We start from the raw sequence: 10,018 nt of genomic DNA on the forward strand, positions 1-10,018 counted from the left end.
CAGACCACGTGAACACTTACAAGAACCACAAAGATATGACAGTCACCTTCAATTGCCTATTCTGGTTAAGGGTGCTAGAGGGCACTATGTACCCTGGGCTACACAAGATCTGTATGGCCTGATTACCCATCTCCCTGACATCCATGAGGGAGCGGGGAAGTGGATTAAGGTGTTTGAAGAAGAGACAATGGGCAAGTTGTTTGCAGTTGGAGACATCAAAGCACTCCTTGCCAAAATTTTAGGAGGATTAAGAATGAAAGAGATCCTCACAGCCGCTAACCTACAAAGAGCAGTGAACTCTCCAGTAATGGATGGGACACAGTTTGATCAATATCATCCACGCCTATGGCAAACACTGAGGGCAGAGTATCCATCTCGCATAGACCCAAGGTCACTGAAAGGAGAACAGCTGGGAGAAACAGAAAATCCCACCACTTATGTGCAGAGACAACTAAAAAGATGGAGACAAGAACTGGAAAGGGGTCCAGAGGCAGATCCTGAGATGCCATCATTGTTCAGAACAGCAATACTTGATGCTATGCCACCATTTGTAAAAGCTAAGCTAGAAGATGTGGTTGGCCTACATTCTAAACCGCACAATGAATTCTGTGACAATGTGACGCATGCGGTTGAACAATACAGAAGGAATGAACAAAAGCTTAAGAATCAAGAAAGAGAATTACAAAGAAAACTGGCACAACTGCAGCTTGAAGAGCTGACAAACAAAAATAAGAAAAAGGTCCAAGCGCCTGTGAAAGACAAAGATAAAGACAAAGACCAAGTGGAGGAAGTCTCATCAGCAATGATGGCTCCTTTGAATGCACCACCGCCACCTCCACCACCTACTGTCCAGCAAAGTGTGCTAGCTGCGCCAGCTGCTCCCGTAGTTCCACAACAGCCTGCCTGCAGTATTAATGTCTATCAGCAGCCAAATAACATGAACTGGCAAAGAAGGCTACCACCAAGAGGAAGAGGAAGAGGAGGACCCACTTCTTGTCCTCGAGGAATATGTTGTGGATGTGGACAACCTGGACATAACTGGCGTGATTGCCCCACCAATCCATGGCAACAGCAACCTGGTGGTGAAGGGGATGGTTGGGTCCAGTCCTATCGACAATCTCCACAAGGCCCAGTGAACCCATGGGGTGGGCCTAATCAGGGGTACTAGGGGTGCCCAGAGAATCCTACTGGGGAGGGTCAGCTTCCAATTCTAACAACTGATGCTGATCAAGAACCTATGCTGCAGGTTAAAATAGAGGGCAAATTAACACCCATGATGGTAGACACTGGAGCCTCTTACACTTGTGTAAGTTCAAAGCATGCCTCTCACCTCCCCATGTCTGGAAAATTTGCAAAGACAGTAGGATTCTCAGGACAAATGCAGCTAATTCCAATGACGGCTCCAGTTAGTCTGCAGACTAAAGATAAAAAGGTGACCTTGCCTATTTTAGTATCAGAACAAAGTCCTGTTAATTTGTTGAGAAGAGATGCATTGTGTAAACTTGGACTCCAAATCTGGTGTTCTCCAGAAGGAGTTTATGTAGATGTAACAGGGGTAAAAACTCAAATGGTGCTTTCTGAGCCAAAAGCTAATGTGTGTTGGTTAGGACAGGTAAATAGTGAACTAAAGCAAGTAATTGGTAAGTGGGGACAATTTATTGAAGCGCAGATCCCAGATGCAACAATGCATAAGTCTGAGTATCATTGTACAACGTTATATGATTCATTACGTGACCCAGAGCTTGAAAAAAGGTGGTTAAAAGAAACAGAGGGTCAAAAAGTTCCCTTGGCATCTAGATGCATAATCATAGGGAAACAGGGAGCTGCTATGCAAATAGATCCTTGTGATGATTGTATTAATGATGATTTTATTGACAAGTGGTTTCAGGTCCCTAATTCTGTTCCCCATGTCACTCTTTATGTGGGAAAAGACTGGGAATCAAAAGACTTACGTCCCATGATGGCAAAAGCAGAAAGAAGTAAATGGGATGCTACAGAACATCCCTTAGTTTTTCTTTCAAAAGATAAGTCATATATTAAGATTTTGTGTACTACTCTCATGACAGGAATTCCACAGTAAAGGCACTGAGAAACTAGTTAAACCTGTGTATCAGGGAGTTACACATGACATGTTAAATGACACTGCAAAAGAGATAATGTATGATGCATTGTTACAGGTAGCACAAGATAATAAGTGGTATAAGTGGGCTGAATACACAGCTGGAAGTTTGAATAAGGGTAATTGTTTGGTATGTTCACCTTCTCCACTGAGCAGAGTTGGAGTGGTACTGACCCCATTTGATTACAGACATTGTGCAGAATGCAATAGGCAGTATTGTGCGAAGAATTGGGATAATAGAACAGACTACTCGTACCCAGCTGAGTGTTTAACGTAGTTAGGCAACCCGCTTTATAATTTAATGCATAACACAGAGGCATGGAAAGGGTGGTGCCCACAACTGGATGTTAGAATAAAGGAAAAATGTAGAGAGACACCACAGCGGTATAACATAGATTACACTTTGGAGTATGAATGCTTTAACAAGTCATATGGGAAACATGATTTAGGTAAATTCCAAGGTAACTGTGCAGTAATGTGGCACTTGGATACCCGACTCTTTGGACGCATAGAATATATCCAGTGGTCTGAAGGTCATGCACTAGCAATAGTAACCACCAGTATGACAGTAGTACTGGCCTCGACTCACTTAGATGACACTTGCATGAATCAAACTCTAACTCCACCATTGCGGTTCGCTCTGACTGACCAATCTCAGGCAGTAGCAGATCATTTTTGGCTCTGTGCAGGGACACGCTTAAGAATGAATTTACCTAAAAATTGGAAGGGAATCTGCACTAGAGTACAGTTGATTCAAAGAACTGTGATAGTTGACTGGGGGTATGATCGGTTCCTTGAAAAAACTAAAAAATCTCACAGAGTAAAGAGAGCTTATGAGACAGATCCTAGGGTGTACATAGACCTAGAGGAATATTTAAAGCAAGAAATGAGATAATGTCAGGACTTGAGTCTATTTTGGTATGGATAACTCCTAACAAGAATGCAGAGTGGATTAATTACATTTACTACAACCAACAGCGGTTCATTAATTATACAGATGCTGCACTCTCAGCATTAGGTGAACAGTTAGATGCTACTAGTGAAATGACATGGCAGAACAGGCAAGCATTGGACTGGTTGTTGGCAGAAAAAGGAGGAGTGTGTTATGTTTGGAGAACAATGTTGTACTTTTATCCCTAACAACACTGCCCCTGAGAGAGCATTTACTGAAGTAGTAAAAAGTGAAGGCATGAAGTAGCTGGAAACGCATGGAGAAATTAGCATTCTTGGGATTGGTTTTCACAGTTTGGACACTGGGGAGCTATACTGACAAAAGTGGGAGTTATTATAGCAATTGTAGTGGTTGGTGCAGGACTACTGTTTTGCTGTGTTGTGCCCATATTAAGATCTTTTCTTGTTCGAGCAACTGTTAAAAAGATGGCTCTGATGAACAAACCTATGCTTGATGATGATGGACTGGCAAGTGAGTCTGCTGGCACTAGTCCAGACTGTACTCCGGACTGGCCCCCTAATCCAGATTGGATTCCAGAGCAAGGGAAGGAAGAAGAGGATTCCAGTTCCTCCAGTGAGGACGAAGAAGTAGTAGCTATGTGATGAGCCATGCCCTGGGTGTAAGTGCTAGTCTAACCTCTCCCCAAGCGTGACCCTCTACGATACACAAAGTATCTGGGTTGAAGAAGTTATCTGAAGAAAGACTTGTACTTTGCCTTTATTCTGATTATGTTGATTGTTGTTGATTGATTTTTATTGTAAGCAATTATATGATTAAGCGATAACCAATTTTGAGAAATTATGTAACAATCAGAATTGTACTCTACATAACTGTGACGACCACAGGCAAGTGCTGAACCAAATGCATGCTCATGCTTAAAACACAATGTTGATTTGTTTATTGACAGTTAGGTATAGGGAGATAGGATCTTTTACCCCTTTCTAGTCTTTCGTAACTCAGATTCATAAAATGTTCCCTCAATTTTTTCACCATCATAGTCTTGTAATTTATAAACCAGTGGGTCTCTCAGTATCTGTTCGGAAATTGTAAAATATTCATCAGTAACATACAAGTAAAATATTGCTCGTAACCTTTTTCAAACTGTCTTTTTAAATGGAAAATTCTAACATCACTGACTTTAAACTTGAATTTTAGTTTCTTTATTTTCGATGAAAATAGGCTATAGAGAGTTTAAAATACACTGAAGGAATTGGCTTCGTTGACCTTGACGGGCTTGTAAAAGCCTATACAGCGTGTAAAAAGCTGTAAAATATTTCCACATCCTGGTGTTTAGCGTTCTACTGAACCTTTCACACACCGCTGCTTTTTGCCCCATACCCATAGCAAAGTGAACAATGTTGTGTTTTTTAATTACACTTTGAAAATGTTTGTTAAAAAACTCCTTCCCTTGGTCAGTTTGTAGTTTTATGGGGACTCTACCTTCCTTTAAAATGGAATCAAAAACTTAAGACCAGAACTGAGGTAACTAGTTTCATATCACACATACCCATGCAAATTTGGATAAAATATCTTTACACGTTATCAACGTTATCTATACACGTTGTCGTTACTCTCTGACACGATACTCATATCAACTAAATCAGCTTGCCATTGTTTATTGATGTTCTTTACCACTTTGTACTGGTTATATATACTGGTTTATGTAGACTGTACACATCGTGCTCTGATGACCAGTTTTTTTTAATCTCAGCATCATTAACTCTTTTACCTATTTTCTCAACAATAGCTCTTTGCAAACTCTCAATACCACTATACAACCCTGGGTCTGATAGCGTATAATATATATTCTTCATCAATTGTTCAGTCATTTTGGAGTACCAGAACAATAATGATCAAATGTAGGTATAGATTATGCATTTTATTTCAGAAGACTAATGACATGAGTAAGGTTTAGATTTTTATTCATTAAATATTCAATCAGGTAATCAAAGACTTTAGCTATATCAACATTTTCCTTTATAGACAATTTAAAACACACGTACCAGATACATAGATTAAGATGCATAATACATGACTAGTTTTGCATTCAAAAGGTTCAACAAACATGGCGGATAAAACTTGTTGCACATAAGTGTCCAAAGGACACACGGTATTCACATTGCACAAAGAATCCCAACTTTTTATAAATCTTGTAAATCTTGCATGGTGTTCATGAACATTTCTGATTGAAAAACAACTTCTACATCAGCAGGAAGATGATTAGTCAAAAGACTTTGCTCGTTGACTCTCAGTTCAACAATTTTTTGGAGAGCAGAGGTGAACTCAGTCTTCATTTAAGCATATGTTTTTAACATCGGGGTGTGTGTGTGTGTGTGTGTGTGTGTGTGTTGTGGGAGGGTGTGTGATTGTCTGTGTGTGTGTTTTTTGTTTGGGGTGGGGTGTGATTGACATTCATTTCCACCTATTTATGGTGGGAAACTCGGGCAAATGGAAGTTACGTGTGTGTGTCCCCCTTACACATATGTTTTTAACATCCAGGGTGTGCGGATGGGTGGGTGTGTATTGTGGGAGGGTGTGTGTGTGCTTGTGTGTGTGCTTGTCTGTGTGTGTGTGTGTGTGTGTGTGTGTGTATATGTGGGAAAACATTCCCTTACACACTTCAAAACATTAAAAACACATTAAGATTTTAAAATAAAACATTTCATCATTAACGTTTGACATATACATAACAACCGTGATGATCTTTAACCTACACCTGTCAACAAACATAGGATTGATGATAACCTTTGACCTAGATCTGTCAAACCAAAGATATGAAATGTACAGGGTATTCCTCTCTCTCATGCTCAGTGTTTTGGATTGTTTGCACAAAGCTCCTGTTTTTGAATCATTTGCTGGGAGTCTCTTGCCTGTGTCGGCATTTAAACTATACTGTTTCTTTCTTTTTCATCAATTATTTTTTTGTTATTGTTTTCATCTGTTGTATTTTTCACTTTCCCTTCACTTTCCCTTCTTTTTCATTTTTTTCGAGGAACGCTTTCGTTTTTTGTCTAAAGACAGCAAGTGGAGGCCATCCACTGAAAATAATCTCAACAAATCTATGACTAAGGGTACGTTAAACACTCAACATGGCAAACATCCAGATTGTTAAGTGTGCTGAGTTTAGTCATTCTTCCTCTGTCGTTAGTAATAGCTTTATTTGTGCTAAGTGTATGTTAGTTAGCTCTCTGACGGAGAATATTGCAGCATTAGAGGTGCGCACCCAGGCTCTAGTCTAATGAGAGTGAGAGCAGTGTAGTTTCTATAGGGGAAAGTCTAGATGCCTTAAGCAGAGTTAGCAATACCCCAACTCTGGCATTAGAGCCCTCACAGTGGGGCGAATGGGTGACGACTCAGCCGCATAATCACAAAGCCAATGCTGAGGCTCACCCACAGGACCACCACTCCTCTCCACTTCATGTGTCCAACAGGTTTGCTCTCCTCAGTGAAGCACCTGCTGAGAAACCTGAAAGAGCTATGCTTACAGGAGACTCTATCTTAAGGCAAGTGAAATTAACTAGGTATTTAGGGGCACCAGCAGCTTTAGTTAGGTGTATACTGGGAGCCAGTGCGCTGGACATAGCAGATAATCTTAGGGTCTTAGGCAAGCACAGGTTTTCAAAGATAGTTTTTCATGTAGGAGCTAATGATAATAACCTCTTACTGACGAAGGTGTATAAGAGTAACATTGTAGGGGTGTAAATTAGCAAAGGCAATGTCTGATGCAGTAATGTGCTCTGGCCCCAACCCAATACGACGTAGCTTACAGCAGGTTATAGTTGCTGAACTGTTGGATGTCCAGGTGGCACTCCGAAAACAGTGTGGACTTTATAGATAATTGGAGTAGTTTGAGGGCAAGGCTGGCCTGTTAGGGTGGGACGGTATCCATCCCACTCAGGAAGGTGCTGCTCTCATTTCTTGCAGCATAGCTCATAGTCTCAGAACAGGCCTATTTAATCGGTGACCATCCAGAGCCAAGGCCAGGGAGCAGACACAGGGTTCCCGTGGGTCATTAAAAATGTCCTAAATATGCATATTATTTTCTGCAAGGCATTAAACTTTGAGATGAGGTCTTAAATCTGATCGAAAAATATAGCCGTTTAGGCCGAGTCACAACTCAACGTTGTGACATAGTCTTGTTTACGTATGTGACATTCTGCGTGCTTCACCAGAGGTGAGCGGGGAAGGGTGTGTCACTTAGCTTACAGTTTGTGAGTGAATTTGGCTTGATTTGCAAATTCAACTCTCAGTGGCTCGAAGATGAGTGGTTTCGGAGATGGTTGGCATCAACTAATGACGGCAATGAAGCCGAGTGCAATTTATGCCGCAAGACTTTTAAATTGGGTACAATGGGGATTAAGGCAGTTGAATCTCATAGTAAATATAAGAAGCCCCAGCGCAACGCTGCTAGTCAGAATAGTGTTCTGTCAATGGATTCCTATGTTGCCGCTAGTAGCAGCTCTTCTCATCAGGTGAACACTAAAGCAAACACAACTGCATAACAGGCTTCTTCGCTTGTTAGCTTTGCACCACCAGAAAAACTGCTGTGGGTTCCTCACACTATAAATCAGCACCCTTCCTACAAATCAAATGATGAGATCCATGCAGTTTTTAAAGCAATATTTCCTGATTCTGAGTATGCAAAGCAGTGGTGGACAGTAACCAAGTAAATGTAATTCGTTTAGCTTTTTTGCATATCTGTACTTTACTGAAGTATTTCCATTTGGGGAGACTTTTTACTTTAACTTCACTACATTGCAAAGTCAAATATCTTACTTTTTACTCAACTACATTTTGCGAAATCAGTCGTTCCTTTTTATTTACGAGTGGATAAAAACTGGTCGAGCACACGGCAAGCCACCAATCAGGGTACAGTGCGCACTCTGTTTTGAACTTGTTTTGGTTGCTGCTTGGTGGTATCTACTTAGAATACAGTTCAGCGTTAGTGCAACAGCATAACATTTTGAGAGTGCCAGTGCCTTCATAAATGAAGAAACTCCTGACTCTAACTTGCCACAACACCCGTGGCCTTATTTGTGCAATTTTTTTGAAGTCTTTGAAAAGAAGAAAGAGTCCTTCATTTTCAGTTGCCTTCTCTGCCTGCCTCGGCCCTGCAAAATTTCTTCTTACAAGAATTCTCCTTCAAATCTAAGGAAACACGTAGAGGAAAGCCATTTTCATTCTGGTGGTCATTTTTAATTGAGTAATCTAACAGTATCTTGCAGAAAATGGTTTCATTGTGTATGTTAAGTTAGTTGTTTTTACCGAAGTTTGCAGTTTTTGTAGCTGAGTGCTCCGGTATTATGAAATGACAATCAATCAATGTTAATACTTTATGTTGGAATATAAATTCTATTTTGACCTAGTTTTGCATGCAGCGTATAATGCTTAAACAGTTGGCAGCTGGAGTGGAGTGCTCCTTATTAACCGAGATTGTTATTTTTTCAAATGTTCATCTTCCAAAGACTGTGATCTAAGCCTATGCTGAAAATATTGTACTCTGTTGCTTACATCTATGACGCGCTAAAACCACATGAAATATTTCTTTTATTTGTCAAAGGGAGGGAGACTGATCTCTGGATATGTAGTTCATTTTTTGAATGTTTCCTTTTGGCAGAGAAAGCATGGTAGCCACTTGCAGAGATATACTGCCCTAACAGCGCCAAGGTAAAGAGAAATGGAGAGCGAGGAGGCTCCTTCAACCTCCAGACAGTTGACGTTGGGAGAAACTAAGCTAGTCACACAGAAGAATGTTGATCATGCAGTGTTGAATTTTGTGAGTCTCCAACCCTTTAGTGTGGTGGAACAACCATCATTTAAAGCTTTCTTGCACAATCTTCAGCCTAACACTGCCTATCATGTCAAGGGCCACTTTGCGACATAAGATGGATGAGGCAGCACTTGAGATGAAGACTAATATGAAAAAAGCAATGTCAGAGATAGATTTCATAGCAACGACAACAGAATTGTTGGAGTTCAAGGAGAAGAGGTTTCATCGGTGTCACTGCCCACTGGGTTGATCCTAACAGCCTGGAGAGGTGCTCAGTAGCACTAGCATGCAGGCAGCTCAAAGGCCCACACACTTTTGTTGTTTTGGCTTGCACTCTAAATGACATACATTCTGAATTTGGCATACAGAACAAGGTTGTTCGAACTACTACGGACAACAGGTCAAATTTTTTAAAGGCATTTCGTACATATGGAGAGCAAGATGAAAACAACAACTCTGCTTCAGATGAGACTGAAGATGAGATAAGTGATGTGTGATGGAGATGATGAGGATGTGGATGGTGTTGAGGTGGACTTTGTAGAGGTGCAAAATTCGTGTGCAAAATTCATCTGATCCGCCCCAACACTACAAGGTGGAATTCCCTATTTCTCGCCGTTGAGAGTGTGCTTCGAATCATTAAAGATCAGGGAGAGGGGGCTATCAGAACTGTCTGCACTTCACTAAAGTTGCCAATGTAAGCTCTGTTTTTTTAACTAATTCCTTTAAATTCATGTTCCAGTAATGTAAGGTTTATCGTAAAACTGTTTTTTAAAACACATTACTTTGAGTAGTAGCTTAACTACTCAAGGATCTGATAGGAGTAGATACAGGGAAACAGTAAAACAGTAGATACAGTAAAATGACACTTCCCTCCCTCTTTCTCTCAGTCTCTCTCTCTCTCTCTCACACACACACACACACACACACACACTTAAAAGTGTAATGAAATTTGAGTTGAAATTGCCTTTCTGGAAGTGTATGCCAGAACCATGAGCCCCCTAGCCAAAGCCCTCAACATTCTTCAGGCTGAAATCGATTTTCAGATGGGATGGCTTCTGCCTACTTTGACACTCCTCATCTCGAAACTGGACCGAATTCGTTTACCTCCAGGTACTGCAAACCTCTGGTGGATGCCATCCAAGGAGGCCTGCAGCAGTGCTTTGGAAACATGCTGGTA

The 10,018-nt window shown here is 40.9% G+C and overlaps 1 pseudogene; it reads left to right on the forward strand.

Annotated features, from left to right (window-relative positions):
* The first annotated feature begins 3,496 nt into the window (after positions 1-3,496).
* LOC128317193 (uncharacterized) lies at positions 3,497-8,642 on the forward strand (annotated as a pseudogene).
* The last annotated feature ends 1,376 nt before the right edge of the window (positions 8,643-10,018 follow it).

Source organism: Pangasianodon hypophthalmus, chromosome 22, assembly GCF_027358585.1.
Source record: "Pangasianodon hypophthalmus isolate fPanHyp1 chromosome 22, fPanHyp1.pri, whole genome shotgun sequence".
In the NCBI taxonomy this organism is placed as follows: domain Eukaryota; kingdom Metazoa; phylum Chordata; class Actinopteri; order Siluriformes; family Pangasiidae; genus Pangasianodon; species Pangasianodon hypophthalmus.